The 16991-nt window shown below is 43.7% G+C and overlaps 2 protein-coding genes and 6 non-coding genes across 8 annotated transcripts in view; 7 read left to right on the forward strand and 1 right to left on the reverse strand.

The window, feature by feature from the left end:
- Positions 1 to 16991, reverse strand: part of zgc:173607 — a 791925-nt gene that overhangs the window by 461738 nt on the left and 313196 nt on the right. The window lies entirely within an intron of this gene.
- The window catches only part of LOC110439586 (uncharacterized), a 296328-nt gene that overhangs the window by 218259 nt on the left and 61078 nt on the right, over positions 1 to 16991 (forward strand). The window lies entirely within an intron of this gene.
- trnaq-cug (transfer RNA glutamine (anticodon CUG)) lies at positions 13835 to 13906 on the forward strand. The gene has a single exon. It is a non-coding gene; the product is annotated as a tRNA-Gln (tRNA).
- On the forward strand, positions 14063 to 14135 carry trnaf-gaa (transfer RNA phenylalanine (anticodon GAA)). Its single transcript has one exon. It is a non-coding gene; the product is annotated as a tRNA-Phe (tRNA).
- Positions 15522 to 15595, forward strand: trnat-agu (transfer RNA threonine (anticodon AGU)). The gene has a single exon. It is a non-coding gene; the product is annotated as a tRNA-Thr (tRNA).
- On the forward strand, positions 15869 to 15942 carry trnai-aau (transfer RNA isoleucine (anticodon AAU)). The gene has a single exon. It is a non-coding gene; the product is annotated as a tRNA-Ile (tRNA).
- Positions 16029 to 16117, forward strand: trnar-ucu (transfer RNA arginine (anticodon UCU)). Its single transcript is given in 2 exon segments — positions 16029 to 16065; positions 16082 to 16117. It is a non-coding gene; the product is annotated as a tRNA-Arg (tRNA).
- On the forward strand, positions 16864 to 16937 carry trnat-ugu (transfer RNA threonine (anticodon UGU)). Its single transcript has one exon. It is a non-coding gene; the product is annotated as a tRNA-Thr (tRNA).

Here is a 16991-nt window from a genome sequence, read left to right on the forward strand (position 1 = left end):
GTGGGGACACTAACGCACGCCTCCCACCAGTGCTGATATACAGCCATATCGCACTGCTACTCGTGTGATATTGCTCATATATATATATATATATATATATATATATATATATATATATATATATATATATACACACACACACACACACACACACACAGTTGAAATAAAGTCAGAATTATTAGCCCCCTTTTGATTTTTTTTCTTTTTTAAATATTTCCCAAATGATGTTTAACAGAGCAAGGAAATTTTCACAGTATGTCTGATAATATTTTTTCTTATGGAAAAAGTCTTATTTGTTTTATTTCGGCTAGAATTAAAGCAGTTTTAATTTTTTTAAATCATTTTTGGGACAAGATTGTTAGCCCCTTTAAGCTATTTTTTTCTGATTGTCTGCAGAACAAACCATTGATATACAATAACTTGCCTAAGTACCCTAACCTGCCTAGTTCACCTTATTAACCTAGTTAAGCCTTTAAATGTCACTTTAAGCTGTATAGAAGTGTCTTGAAAAATATCAAGTAAAATATTATTTACTGTCATCATGGCAAATAATAAATAAATCAGTTATTAGAAATAGGTTTTTAAAACTATTAGGCTTAGAAATGTGCTGAAACAATCTTCCCTCTATTAAACAGAAATTGGGGAAAAATAAACGGGTGCTAATAATTCAGGGGGGCTAACAATTCTGACTTCAACTATATATATATATATATATATATATATATATATATATATATATATATATATATATATATATATATATATATATATAAAGAGAGAGAGAGAGAGAGTTGAAGTCTGAATTATTAGGCCCCGTTTATTTTTTTCCACAATTTCTGTTTAATGGAGAGAAGATTTTATCAACACATTTCTTAACAAAATAGATTTAATAACTCTATTTATCTTTCCCATGATGACAGTACATAATATTTTACTAGATATTTTTCAAGACACTTCTATACAGCTTAAAGTGACATTTAAAAGCTGAACTAGGTTAATTAGGGTTACTAGGCAGGTTAGGGTAATTAGGCAAGTAATTGTGTAACGATGGTTCCCCTTCGGTTGGGGAACTTCAGTGCCACAAGTGGATGAAGTAGGATGAGAGTATTGAACGGGCCAATGAATGAAATTATAAGCACACCTGAAGCCAGCAGACGCTATCCTTTTCGCTTCAGATCCTTTCTGAGTGAGTCGATGAGGGTTCCTCTTGCTGATCAGCACTTCAGAGCGAACGAGTGTGTCTCCCGGTCCAGAGTGGGTCTTCGCGGTGGCAGACGGTCGAGCTGGGTTTCTCCCTTGCCTGCGGTTCTTTGGGTCCGGTCCTCCAGAGCGGTGCGTATTGTTGCAACTTTCCTAAAAGAGCAATACAGTCGTGCAGCACGTCCTTTTCAGGATGGCGCTCCGACTGTGCGTTTCTGGATGCGGGGGTTTCCTGGCTCCGGATGATGGACACGATCACTGCATTGCATGTTTGGGGGTCCAGCATGTTAATGCGGAGCTCGCGGGCGGTTCATATCGTCATTGCGATGCCATGACCGTTGCACAGCTAAGATCGTGGCTAACTTTTGCAAGAGAGCGAGCCACCCCAGCTGCCTTCTGTTCTAAAAAAGCAGCGGGCGCTCGGGCAGATCTGAGGGTTTCAGCGGGAGATAATCCGCCATGTCAGCCGTGCTTTCCCGGGCTGCTTCGGCCGTGGGGTTGGAGATGGTTTATCCCCCAGCTCCGCAGCCGGACCGACTAGATGGGTGCTACGTAGAGGACCAGAAGGCCGAAGCCTTCGAAGCCTCTCGTCCCCTTCTTCCCGGAAGTGCACAGTAGGCTCACGCAGTCTTGGAGGGCACCTTTCTCTGCCCGTGCTGCGTGTGCCTCCGCCCTCACCGCCCTTGACGGCGGAGCTGCCAGGGGGTATGAGGCGATCCAGTCAGTGGAGCGCGCTATCGCGGTCAATCTTTGTCCGCGCGGCGCCTCTACAGGGCGGGGTTTGCCCCGCCTCCCGTCCAAAGCCTGTAGGTTGTCTGCCTCCCTCGGAGCCAGAGCTTATAAGGCTGCGGGCCAGGCTGCTTCTGCTTTGCACGCGATGGCCACCTACCAGCGCTACCAAGCGCAGGCGCTGGCCGAGCTGCACGAGGGCGGGTCCAACCCAAGCTTATTACATGAGCTGCGCACCGCGACCGACTATGCTCTTCGGACTACTAAGTCCGCCGCGTGTGTGCTGGGGAGGACGATGTCCACACTTGTGGTTCAGGAACGCCACCTCTGGCTAAACCTGGCCGATATGCGCGATGTTGACAAAGTTCGCTTTCTTGACTCGCCCATATCCCAGGCTGGCCTGTTCGGCGACACCGTCGGTGAATTCACCCAGGGATTCAAGGCGGTGAAAGAGCAGTCGGATGCGATGGGCCCGCCGAGCCATCCACCTCCACTGTTCCTCGCCGAGGGCGCCCGCCAACGAGTGCTGCCCCGCCCCCGCCTGCGCCTCTGGCCAAGCGGGCGCGGCGTACACCTCGAAAGCAGGCAGCCCCTCCTGCCCAGGGCGCCGTTAAGTCCGGTAAACGGACCGCGAAGCGTCCCTGAGACAGGCCATCCGGAGAAGAGGAAATTTGCTCTTTCCCCGCTGGAGGGCGGAGCCCCGATAACAACGGTACTTTTCAGTGCCACCAAAACATCAGTAAAAGAGCACTTTTTCCCTTCCCCGGATGTGACTGCACGAGTTCTGCCAGTCCGGGACGCGCTGCCTTCCGGCTCGCAGACTCTACGTGCTTCGCCAGTGGCTCACGAGCGCTGGGGGGACGGTCTCCCTTCCCTCAGCCCTCCAGCCCCCTCTCCGGAGTCAGGGTGCGGAGCCAGAGCGAATCGCTCTCCTCCAGCTCTTCCACGGGACCCTCGTGCTTCCCGGATCAGCACACCCACTCCGCGCTGCCCCACCGCATGTACGTCAGCGATTGTAGCGATGACTCCATTAGCGAGGGCTCTGCCTGCCTGGTTAGCGCGGGCCAGCCCCTCTCGGTGGCTCATACGCACAATCAGACTCGGTTACGCGATTCAGTTCGCGAAACGGCCCCCCAAGTTTACGGGCGTGTATTTCTCCAGGGTCAACCCCCTGTCCGCCCCTGTCTTGCGAGAGGAGATTGCTGCCCTCCTGGCGAAGGGTGCAATCGAGCCGGTTCCTCCAGCCGAGATGGAGAGTGGGTTTTACAGCCCATACTTCATCGTACCCAAAAAGAGCGGTGGGTCACGGCCAATCCGAGATCTGCACGTTTTGAACCACTGTCTGCACAGGCTGCCGTTCAGAATGCTCACGCAGAGGCGCATTCTCCAATGCGTTCGTCCTCAGGATTGGTTTGCAGCCATAGACCTGAAGGACGCGTATTTCCATGTCTCCATTCTTCCACGCCACCGCCAATTTCTGCGGTTTGCGTTCGTGGGTCGAGCGTGGCAGTACAAGGTCCTCCCCTCGGGCTCTCTCTGTCTCCGCGGGTCTTCACCAAACTCGCGGAGGGTGCCCTAGCGCCCCTTCGGCTCGCGGGCATTCGCATACTCAATTATCTCGACGACTGGCTGATTTTAGCCCACTCGCGGGAGCAATTGATTATGCACAGGGACAAGGTGCTTCGGCATCTCCGCCTACTGGGGCTTCAGGTCAACCGAGAAAAGAGCAAACTCGCCCCCGTGCAGAGGATTTCTTTTCTCGGGATGGAGCTGGACTCGATCACCATGGTAGCGCACCTCTCCGAGGAACGCGCTCGCCTGTTGCTGAACTGTCTGAGGGAGCTTGACAGCAAACTAGTGGTCCCACTGAAGTTCTTTCAGAGTCTCCTGGGGCATATGGCATCCGCAGCCGCCGTCACGCCGCTCGGGTTGCTCCATATGAGACTTCAGCACTGGCTTCATGATCGGGTCCCCAGACGCGCATGGCACGCGGGCACACACCGGGTCTCGGTTACTGCGCTGTGTCGCCGCGCCCTCAGCCCTTGGAACGACCCCTCGTTCCTACAGGCCGGTGTGCCTCTAGGACAGGCGTCCAGCCATGTTGTCGTTTCAACAGACGCTTCCAACACGGGTTGGGGGGCCGTGTGTCGCGGGCATGCGGCTGCTGGCCTGTGGAAGGGTGCCCAGCTGCATTGGCATATCAATCGCCTAGAGCTGTTGGCAGTGTTCCTCGCTCTCCACCGCTTTTTACCGGTGCTGGAGCGGCAACACGTGCTGGTCAGGACGGACAGTATGGCGGCGGCGGCATATATCAACCGCATGGGGGGTATGCGCTCTCGCCGCATGTCTCAGCTCGCCCGCCGTCTGCTCCTCTGGAGTCACCCGCGGCTGAAATCGCTGCGCGCCATTCACGTTCCAGGCACGCTCAATCGTGCAGCCGATGCGCTCTCAAGACAGCTGTTACGCCCTGGAGAATGGAGACTCCACCCCGAGTCTGTTCAGCTGATATGGGCGCGATTCGGGGAAGACCACATTGATCTGTTTGCTTCCCCCGAGAACGCTCACTGCCAGTTGTTTTTTTCCCTGACCGAGGGCTCTCTCGTCACGGATGCACTGGCCCACAGCTGGCCTCGGGGCATGCGCAAGTATGCGTTTCCCCCAGTGAGCCTGCTCGCGCAGTTTCTGTGCAAGGTCAGGGAGGACGAGGAACAGGTTCTGCTAGTTGCGGCCCTTTGGCCCAACCGGACCTGGATATCAGAGCTCTCACTCCTCGCGACGGCCCTCCCCTGGCGGATCCCTTTGAGAGAGGACCTACTCTCTCAGGGACAGGGCACCATCTGGCACCCTCGCCCCGATCTTTGGAACCTCCACGTGTGGTCCCTAGACGCGAGGAAAACTTAGGTAACCTACCGACTGCGGTGGTTAATACCATCACTCAGGCTAGAGCCCCCTCCACGAGGTGCGCCTACGCCCTGAAGTGGAGTCTATTCACTGAATGGCGAATCAGTATCTCTAAGATTTCTGTCCCTGAAGACAGCTCTGCTGGTTGCGTTGGCCTCCATCAAGAGGGTCGGGGACCTGGAGGCATTTTCGGTCAGTGACTCGTGCCTGGAATTCGGGCCGGATTACTCTCACGTCATCCTGAGACCCCGCCCCGGTTATGTGCCCAAGGTTCCTACCACCCCCTTTAGAGATCAGGTAGTGAACCTGCAAGCGCTGCCCCCGGAGGAGGCAGACCCAGCCCTTTCTTTACTTTGTCCAGTTCGCGCTCTGCGCATTTATGTGGACCGTACTCAGAATTTTAGATCATCTAAGCAGCTCTTTGTCTGTTATGGCGGTCGGCAGCAGGGAAGTGTCGTATCGAAACAAAGATTATCCCACTGGATTGTGGATGCCATTTCACTCGCTTATTCGAGTCGAGGTCAGCCGTGTCCCCCGGGAGTACGTGCACACTCCACTCGGAGCGTTGCATCCTCTTGGGCGCGTGCACGCGACGCCTCTCTAACAGACATCTGTAGAGCTGCGGGCTGGGCGACACCCAACACATTTGCAAGGTTTTACAATCTGCGAGTGGAGCCGGTTTCCTCAAGGGTATTAGGTAACCCTTTGGTGATTGAGGAGACAACTCGGTAGGGTGTTGAAACACGCTTGCTGCGCCATTCTCCCTAACACGGAGGTACGTGCGCCTTTTTATCTGTCAGTAAAGTTCCCCGTCAGGTGAGCCCTGCAGATTCCTCCGTGGCCCCCAGCACTGACTCAGCGGAGGAGTCACTTGCTGGCTATGAGTACTCCCCCTTTTTAGGGCTAGTCCATATGTAAATTCTGCCATCTATCCCCCCCTTGGGTAACGGATGGCCTCCGCAGCGTCCTCCCTATCGGGATTGCACGCTTCCCAACGTACTGTCGTATTTCCTAGAATTATCTAGATGCTCACGACTTCCCAAAAAATATATCTAAATCCGTAAAACTTCTGTTGAAGTAGGATAAATTAGGGCCAGGGACACGTTGGAGGACCGCGCCCCCCATGATGTGGGTGCGTCACGCTTGCTTGACTATCTCCTCATCGGGGGTGTTGGTAAGGTGCAGTCATTATGGCGCTTTCCATACTTCTCCCATCGTGGATTTCATCCACTTATGGCACTGAAGTTCCCCAACCGAAGGGGAACGTTCGAGGTTACAGAAGTAACCCTTCGTTCCCCGAGGAGGAAACGGAAGTGCCATACTCTGTCGCCATAATGACTGTCCCTTAGCTGTTTGAAAGTCTCTTCAGCTTAAAAGGATGGCGTCTCCTGGCTTCAGGTGTGCTTATATGCTGAGATAATTGCAGATGCCGCACACCTGCGCAAGCTTACGCTGCCAATTAATTTCATTCATTGGCCCGTTCAATACTCTCCAGACAAGCGGCTTCTGATCCGAATCCTCCCATCGTGGATTTCATCCACTTATGGCACTTCCGTTCCCCTCCTCGGGGAACGAAGGGTTACTTCTGTAACCTCGAACGTTTGTTCTGTAGATGGTTTGTTCTGTAAAAAAAATATATAGCTTTAAGGGGCTAATAATTTTGACCTTAAAATGGATTTAAAAAATTCAAAACTGCTTTTATTCTAGCCAAAATAAAACAAATAAGACTTTCTCCAGAAGAAAAAAATATTATTAGACATACTGTGAATATTTCCTGAATCCGTTAAAACATCATTTTCAAACAAAATTCAAAGGGGGGCTAATAATTCTGACCTTAATTGTATACACACACACTGGTAGAGCTGACTGATGTCATGTATAAGCCTTCCAAGAATCCCTTGTTTGTGTTTCCTACCCAACCAATAAGTCCATTCTATATATATTAGATGGTTTTTCAGCGACTTTTCTGTCCGGTTTGCACACTGTTAAAAATTGTCCCGTTAAAAAACAGTAAAATTCTGGCAGCTGCAGTTGCCAGCAATGTACTGTTATTTTACAGTATGTTGCTGTAAAAATACATGGACTACATTGATTTACACAATACTCAAGTAAACTCATTTTGCTCACTGAAAGCAACTACCTCAACTTGGTCAACTGCTGAATGAGTTTATGAAGTAATGTGCCATATATGCTTAGAAGCATACTTATAATGATAACTTATTTTAGTTAATTAGAAAAGTTCGGTTTAACTCTAATGTCTTATTTTTTACAACAGCACACATACATGTAAATCTGGAACTACCAGAGAGATTCTGACTGCATCAGCAACTAAACAGCCGCTATCTTTAAATAGAGAAACATGCAGAATAACATCAGCAGCTCATTGTTCATCTTTAACTCATACACTGGCTCTACTCTCCTCCACAACGGTGACAGACAGAAGAAATTAGCTTCAGGTTTTACAGTAAAATACTGTTTTTTCCTTGATTTAACGGTAATCTACTGGCAGCTGTGGTTGCCAGCAATCTACTGTTTTTTTACAGTCTATTTCCGTAGTGTAAATTAACAGTATATTACTGTTAAAATATATTTTTACACTGTGTTTTTAACTCTCACACCTTTAACCCTTTAAACCCCAGAGCATATACTTCAGTTTTTATTGAAGTGTCCACACTACTGAGTGTTCAAGAAACATTTAGCAAAGCTGAAGTAAATTCATGAATTAACTGACTAATTAAATGATAATTGAGGATTAACAATGAACAAATGAAGAAATACTGAAGGGAAAAAACAAGAACAGAACATACAAAACTTTAGTCACAGCTTTATAATGAAATAACCTGAAGAACAACGATTGATTAAATCATTTAAATGATCAGCGGATGATTAAACAACTCTACAAACATCGTCACCAGCTACACTTATTACTTAATACATGTATTTTTGTATAACATCTACTAAAGTTCTTCTTGAGAGAAAGGTTAACATTTTACATCACCATCATGGAGAACAGAGTTTGCTTTAGTTGGGCTCTTAGCCCTGTCATTTTTAACATTTATATATCTTGGCTGCTGCAATTGTTAAGAACTTTGTTTAAAAAGCTGCTTTGTTGAGGCAAGTCAGCCAAAAACCTAAATAAGATCTGGTGATGTTCATGTTGCTATTAAATGGCAGAGTCTGTTCTCATTTAGTATAATAAAATTTACTGCTCCTATTCAATGTTTAATCTATTGTTTTACATTATATGTCTATATATGGCAATGATTTCTGGAAGTTTTTAAGAATATCTTGGACAATAACACTGCTCTATGGTGTCAATCGCACTCAAAAAGACATCAATAATCAGCATATGAACCTCAGTAATGGTGACAACTAACAAAATTAACAGTTTAACTCACAAACAGGCAACTGAAAGTCTAAACATAAACAACAGCAGAATCAAACGCAAATAAAGAAAACTGTTAGACCATTATACAACATTTATTTGTACCGCAATGCATGCTGGGATATTTGTACCGTGCCACTCCCAGCATGCATTGCAGCATGAAACATTTGAGATGTTACCATTGTTGAGATACAAGGTCAGATTCATAAGGTCTGAGTGTGTAATTGTCATTTCTTAACTGTTCAGTAATTACGGAGATATCTTTTCTGTTTCCACTTCTCATTAATTAAATTAATACCTGCAACTAAGCATAAAATTTATTGCATGAGGCCCTTCTTCCAGATTTATACCAAAACATTTATCAGAACTAATTTCAGACAAATAGATTTTTCTATTTATTGACTTTCCAACTTGATTGCTATAATACAAGCATTTTGTTAATTCTTTATTACAGTAATTGGAGAGTCTGAATTAATGAGTTCAAGGGTGAAGAGCCCAACTAAACCAGCCCCTCACTCTATTACGGTGACACAAAAAAACACATTAATTTCTGTTGGATCTCAATGAGAATAGTATGGAAGTCAAATCAGTCAGTAATAAGTGTGTGTCTGCTGTTGTTTGTGGAGTTGTTTAATGATCCTCTGCTGAGACTGAAGCTGTTTTATTTTACTTGATTTTATTTAATGTTGTAACTGACGTCACTGTTTGTGTTTCTTGTTTATTTTCTTCAGTAATTGTAATTATTAACAGCAGGTGTTCATCAGTGTCTGAATTCACTCATTAGTGTTCATTAAAACTGTCAGGTGAACTATATTAGTTAACTAGTGTATGAAATAGTGAACAAGGACACAAAGTGTGATTTCAAACACAGACTTCAAAACATCGAATCTGAACTCTGTTAGCTCACAGTTTTCTGCAGTTGGTTACTTTCTCGAAAACAAAAATGTTACCCAGAAAGCACTGTTTTTAACAGAATATTACTGTTTTAGTGAAAAAACATTATTTTACCGTAGAATCTGACCGTTTTTTAACAGCAATTTTTTACAGTGTGGTATTTTTACGTAAAATCAAAAAAAAAAAAAAAAAAAAAGAAAAACAGCTAAACAGTTTTTGTGTCACCATTGTGGAGGATAATAGCGTCTCTGTTTAAGTCCAAGATGAACTGAGAATATTTGATGTCATGCTGCAGCTTCTTTTCTTAAAAGGTAACTGTGTAGTTACTAATGCAGTCAAAATCTGTTTGCTAGTTGCATTCACACATAAACACATTGTTTCATCTAAAGACTTTACTTTTTTGGCACTAAGCTATGATTTTGTAAAATGAACATTGTATTAGTTCATGAAATATGGTTATTTTTTGTAAATTTATACAGTTGTATAAAACTTCCATGTTTTTCACAGAAAGATTCTGGCAACCACAGCTGCTGGTATTTTTTCGGAAATTTAACAGATATTTTACACAATAAGAGTTTGCTAATTAACACTCTGTTGGCGTTGACAATGTTAACACTTTCAAAAGTGTTATTTTTAACACTTATAGTGGTTCCCATATAAACTATGAGGGAGTGTTAATTTTAACTCTAAGGTAGTTAAATCTACTATCTAAAATTTGCTGAGCATGAACATTTCGTTCATTTTAAACGAATCTTCAATATGATTTGGGAACTACAAGTCCTCTCAGGGAGTGATTTGTTAATTCGCGCGTGCGTACATTTGTGCAGGTGGTATCGTTATTTCAAGTCTTCATCACATTTCGTGTCGTTCATCGTGGAAAGGCAGAAACCAATCATATGCGTTTACAGTCGAAAAAGATTTGATCCGTTCACCTCTCGAGTCCTCTATCGGGTCTGAGCCATTCGTTCCTCACGGGCCAATAATACGCGTTTAGAGCCGAAAAATTGGACAATTGGTCTGATTGGACATCCTGGGGGTCCAGCACAGTGGCCTAGCACCAGCCGCTTGGTTGAGGCCATTTGTACAAAGCTGTGTGCCGTTCACAAGTCCACTTCCAAGAAGGCTGGTGTTCGCACGCCCAGGTGGTCTAAAATACTGACCGATTACCACCACATCCGGGATCTGGTGCTTGGCAGTCGCAGGCTGATGGATGAAACAGTGATCCAGCTTTTTGAGCTAAACCAGAAGACGCTCATTCAGTGGTAAGCAAAGCACATTATTTTCTTTAAATTACCTGAATACTTCTAAATTAATATATATGAATAATACATATCATTTATAATCAGGTTTCAACGGAGGCAAAAGGATCAGGAAATGAGTGTACTCACTCAGGGACTGACTCCACTTGATCCAATTGCTGTGGCAGATACGCAGCTTCCTTTGCCGAGGGAAAAATTGGACGAGGCACCATCAACATCAGGCCCCAAACACCATTTGTCTTTCCTCCAAATAAAGAAGGACAGGTCGACCTGGTCGAAAGTCTGCTTCTGCAACCACCACAGTTTGCTCCTTCCTGCCGGATGCCACCACGGTGTGCTCCTTTCCACCGGCCCCCACGACGGAATGCCCCATCGCGCCAACCCCCACCACAGTCTGCCACATTGCACCGGCCCCTACCATGGTGTGCCTTGTCACACCGACCTTCACCACAGTGCGCCCCATCTCGCCAGCCTCCACCACAGTGTTCCCCATCATACCAGCCTCCACCACAGTGCGCCCTATTGCGCTGGCCCCCACCACAGTGCGCCCCATTGTGTCTGCCCCCACCACGGTGTGCTCCTTTCCACCCACCCCCAGCACGGTGTGCCCCATAGCACCACCCCCCATAGCACCAGGTGTTGTGCAGCCCATTTCAGGACCTGGATCATTGTTTGGCACACTTGTTTTTAACCCAGACATGAGTGTGTCAATGGTGATTCCATCATGTGCTGCACCAACATCCAGTGCAGTCCCAGCTTCACCTGCACCTGCTGTTCCTCCACCTGCTCCACCTGCACCTGCTGTTCCTCCACCTGCACCTGCACCTGCTGTTCCTCCACCTGCACCTGCTCCACCTGCGCCTGCTGTTCCTGTGTCCCGTTACACCCAGAGGAACAGGCGCAGACGGGAACAGGAGAAGGAAAGTGGAGTCCACAAAAGGAAGTATGTGCGTGCGGTTACTTTTAATGTTTGCAGCAAATGTGGGCAACCAAAGACTAAGGAGTTTGGCCATAGCCGATTTGGTAATGCCACATTTTGCCTGCAAATTTCAAATGGCAAATCCTTAGAGAACTGGTTGGCAGAACAGCGCCAGCAAAATAAAGGACAAACTCCAGCTCCAGAATAAAGGAAAAATTGCTGTATATATTTTTGTAAATGTTACATGGGTACTCTCTCATTTTATTTAATTTTTGTGTGTTAATATTTAGCATTTTAAAGTGGCACTTATAGGCCCACTCTTATTTTGTCTTGTGTGTACTTATTTAATATTTGTGTGCATTTTATGTAAAAATATATTTATATTTCTTAAAAAAATTACATTTTATACATTGCTTAAATACTATATTTTATATATTATGTGCCCCCACTCTTGCGTTTTATTATTTATTTATATTATTGTTTAATATATTGTGTATATAAAAATAAATATATATATATATATAGAGAGTTGTTTTTATATAATGTGTATAATAAATAAATATATTTATATATAGTATTGTTTTAATATATTATATGTGCATAATAAATAAATATATATTGTATTGTTTTTATTTATTGTATATTATATAGTTTATATATTAAGATATGTTTTTATTTTGTTTTTTATATTTTTTAAATTGTTTTGCGATTTTAATATTTGTATTCATTTTAATAAACCATTTTGCATATTACTTGTTTTTGTGTGCATTCATTTAAAGTTATTACATAAAGAAATAAAACATATATTAATATATACATATATATATATATATATATATATATATATATATATATATATATATATATATATATATATATAGTATAGTATATATTTATATATTAATACATAAATATATATAATATACTTATATATACATAAACATGCATACATATGTTTAAGTGAAACATTTTCATTCATTTTTAATTAACGTAATATGCTTTTTAAGAACAATATCCACATAATAATAGTAATATCAATATAATTGCCTGTGTTACGTCAATAAAACTTCAATAAGAGCGCAGCTGATTGGCTTCGCTGAAACCGACACTGATTGGATATTGTGTTACACAGATTGTGTGTTCGAATCCAGCACGCAAAAAATGACATTTAGAATGACATGCAATATGCAACCAAAATACCACATTATGCACAGTCACAAAGCCACGAACACTACTGCAAGCGAAATTTGTCGCATTTTTCCATTTTTTTGCGGCTTGTTCGCTTGCGAGTGAGCGAGATGATTGGACCCCTTCCTATGCTAAGCGAGCGCTCTACCATTTGAGCTAATTCCCCTTGGAAAAATTAAAATCGGTAGTTTTTGGTGTGGTCAAAAAAAAAAAATAAAAGATCACATCTGCTCTGTGGTGGCCTCTTTGCCCTGCCCGCCGTTTAGTCGTCAAATTGCCTGGAATAGAGCGCTTTTCTTTTGAAGGCCCTACCTATTCCTGCTCCAGTAAACGTGTTAGGAGCCCTGCATGCCGAATGACTCAGAATGACTCAGTTACTCAGAAATCAATGCACATTGGCACCACCTTGGATTGACATTCTGCTAATTTTCTGCAAGGCTGTTTTTTTTTTTATTCATTCCCTACAGCTCTGACAGCACCACACAACAAGCTTGAGGTTCCATGGTGTAATGGTGACCACTCTGGACTCTGAATCCAACAATCTGAGTTCAAATTTCAGTGGGACCTGTTATTTTGCCAGCACCGCACAAAAAAAGCTGGAATAGAATGTTAATCTCTTGAAGGCCAGGGAATGACAGTTACTCTGGGCTTTCTAGTGCTTTAGGCAGGAAGTGGCCGGTTAGCTCAGCTGGTTAGACTATGGTGCTAATAACGGCAAGGTTGTGGATTCGATCCCTGTACTGGCCAAGCTCTTACTCTCTTAGGCCTCAGATGCATTTAAGGGCTCTGCTCGGTCTTACACACGTCTATGCTGCAGAAAAACTATTGAATGGCAGCTGAAATAGCTCAGTTGGGAGAGTGTTAGACTGAAGATCTAAAGGTACCTGGGTAGATCCAAAGTAAAGTAGTGTTGTTTTTCAGTTTTGGGCACAAGAGTTAGGTGACCGAAAGTCACCCAAAAAGCCTAGCTGCTGCACCCTTAAGTCCAACTGCTTCCACTTGACCAAAAAGCTATCTTACTTCCAGATGGTCACGTCGCTTCTGGTGATGATTGAATCAGGAGAGTTTCACTTTAAACCTTTTCGCTTTAAAAAGGCATTAAAAACAGAGGTGGAGAATGCAGGCATTGTTCCCGCTAGCTCTCGCATCCAAAGCGAGCGCTTTACCATTCGAGATAATTCCCCTCTGAACGTGTGAGGAGCCCTGCATGCCGAATGACGAGTTACTCAGAAATCAATGCACATTGGCACTGCCTTGTATTGACATTCTGCTACTTTCTGGCAAGGCCGTTTTCTTTTTTTTTCTTTTTTTTTTTTTTTAACATTTTTTTCTCTTTAGCCCGGGCAGCATCAACCTTGAGGTTCCATGGTGTAATGGTTAGCACTCTGGACTCTGAATCCAGCCATCCGAGTTCAAATCTCAGTGGGACCTTGTTTTTTTTACCAGCACCGCACAAAAAAAGCTGGAATAGCATTCTTATCTCTTGAAGGCCGGAAAATGACAGTTACTCTGAGCTTTTTAGCAAACATTTCAGGATTCTGCTTAGTCTCACAGACATGAATGCTGCAGGATACTTGTGAAAGGGCAGCCGAAATAGCTCAGTTGGGAGAGCGTTAGACTGAAGATCTAAAGGTACCTGGTTCGATCCCAGGTTTCGGCAAAACATTGCTGTTGTTTTACTTTGTGCACAAGGGGCAGGTGACTGAAGGCCCTACCTGGTCCTGCTCCAGTAAACGTGTGAGGAGCCCTGCATGCCGAATGACGAGTCACTCAGAAATCAATGCACATTGCCACCGCCTTGTATTGACATCCTGCTACTTTCTGGCAAGGCCGTTTTATAATTTTTTTTTTTTTACATTTTTTTTCTTTAGCCCGGGCAGCACCAACTGGAAGACTTTTATTAAGCTTGGCAGTAAGTGGCCGGTTAGCTCATACTGCCACTTGTAAGTCGTGGTTATTCTTGGTCACACCGGCCAATCACTTTGTGAGCTGGAACCAAGATTCACCCTATTCTTGGTTAAGGCAGCCAATCGTGTTCTGAGTTACAATGAACGCTATGGCCAATCAGAGCCCTTATACCATCCATGATTTGTACTGTAATAAAAGATTTCGTTGCGGATTAATTCGGAAACCAATTGCAAAGTAAGTATTTTTTTAACAAGGTGGTTTAAATGAATAACCATTACAGTAACGTTAATTACTACAAAATAATTATTATATGATTGTTATAGCTGTTTTATAACGTTATTTGGTAAGATTAATGTTAGCCGACCAAGCAAACTGTACAGTTTTACTACAAACATTTTAATGCAGTTATTAATTAATTAATATGGATCATGCATGATTGCATCACTAATAATAAACCAACAATATAAGGGTCACACATCAATCCATCACTAATAATAATGTTATTATTATTAGTGATGGATTAAATTGTGACCCTTATATTATTGGTTTATTATTAGTGATGCAATCATGCGTGATCCATATTGTTTTATGCTTTATGATTAGTGATGTATTATGCGTGAGCATTATTAGATAAGTTTATGATTAGTGATGTAGTGATATGTGAGCGTTATTATACTATTTGTTTATAATTAATGACTGATGAATTGATCCTTATATTTATTATTAGTGAAGTGATTGATTAATGTGTGAGAATAATGCACGGGCATTATTGTAACTATGGTAGTAAATGACAATATAAAGTGAAGTAATGTATAATAACTGCATTAAAATGTTTGTAGTAAAACTGTACAGTGTGCTTGGTCGGCTAACATTAATCTTAACAAACAACGTCATATAACATCTATAACAATCATATAATAATTGTGTTGTTGTAATTAATGTTACATAGATGATTAATAATGATAGATTAATAATGTTAAATAGAGCTCACCGGAATGAATTATAAAATTGTATAGCTTTGAGGCGTAATGAATAGTGCGACAAATAGAGTTAAACAACCTCTTTGCTTGCCATTTTAAGACTTGCTGTCTTTTTTTAGTCTCTGTGTGCAAAAACGTCTTGCCTCCTATTCAGCATTGGCGCTGTGGCTTAGTTGGTCAAAGTGCCTGTCTAGTAAACAGGAGGTCCTGGGTTCAAATCCCAGCAGTGCCTTATGTACAGGTTTCGTGTTTGCTTTTGTTAAGAGTAACGAGTGTTTACGCTGCGGGATGTTTAGCAGTCGGTTTCTTAACAAAACTCAAATCCTTAAGAACGCTGCTTGTTCAAGAGGGCTTTGGACGATGCCTTTATATAGCATAGTGTGGTAATGCCTAACCAATTGGACTTTAATATTTCAAGTCCAGACATTCCCACATGCAGCGCTACCGTTGTTAGTTTTTTTTTTTTTTTTTGGAATTAAACATTTAGCCTGTATCAAGGTCGTTTGGCGCTGTGGCTTAGTTGGTCAAAGTGCCTGTCTAATAAACAGGAGATCCTGGCTTTGAATTCCAGCAGTGCCTTGTCCGCAGCTGGCTGTTCATTCATGGGCCAGAGAGTACTAAAATGTGCTTTCTGTCCAACAGTTCTAGAGGAAGCAGAGCACTTAGGCTCTGTGGCGCAATGGATAGCGCATTGGACTTCTAGGTTGTGAGCTGAGCCATTCAAAGGTTGTGGGTTCGAGTCCCACCAGAGTCGCAAGCTTTGCACTTTTTCTTCACTGACTTAAGGTGTGGTGCGTTTCTAACATTTTAGGCATCTGTCCATCCCGTTTTGCTTCTTTCTTTCATTGCGCAGTGCAGGCTCAGATACTAGGGGTACTCTACAATAAAGCCGATGACTTAATTGAGCTGTTTTAAATAAGGGAGATTAGAAAACGGTGTAGGGCCTAGTGGGCTTGAGGAATGACTCGTCGGCAACCTGTGGTTTTGGGGAAAAGTAACTGCCACCTATTGTTGAGATCACGCCTTTTGGATTTGTCGTACAAGAGCCTCTTTATGCATGTGCAAAGTAACTGAGTAGAAAGCACAGTAATTTTTGCTTCCCCCCCACTGTCTTAGATGAAACTGCGTTTGGAAGTATCGTATCCAGAGGTTTTTTCTTTTAGTGTTAAGACTAAGTTGGCCAGAGCACCTGTCTTGGGAACAGCAGGTGCTAGGTTCAAATCCAAACTGCACCTTTCCCTCAGATTATGGGAGAGTGGCTTTCTGATCTGAAACTCTTTCAATGGCCGATAGCATATGTTTGTCCTGATTTCCATTTTCCGAGCTGACTCTGGGTTTGGATGACATGGTCAGGCTTGAGACATGATCATCCAGACTCTAAAGGACCGCGTCCGGCTTGTCAGCATTTTCTGCATCCTGACATGCTGGTTTTTGTTGTGTATTATTTTTTCTTCTTCGATTTTTGTTATCGGGCAAATGTCTCTTACTGTGAATTTCTGTGGCGCTGTGGCTTAGCTGGTCAAAGCGCCTGTCTTGTAAACAGGAGATCCTGGGCTCAAATCCCAGCAGTGCCTTAGTCCAGGTGGTGTGTGTGCTTGTTTTATGGAGCTCACCGGAATGAATTATAA

Source organism: Danio rerio, chromosome 4 (assembly GCF_049306965.1).
Source record: "Danio rerio strain Tuebingen ecotype United States chromosome 4, GRCz12tu, whole genome shotgun sequence".
NCBI lineage: Eukaryota > Metazoa > Chordata > Actinopteri > Cypriniformes > Danionidae > Danio > Danio rerio.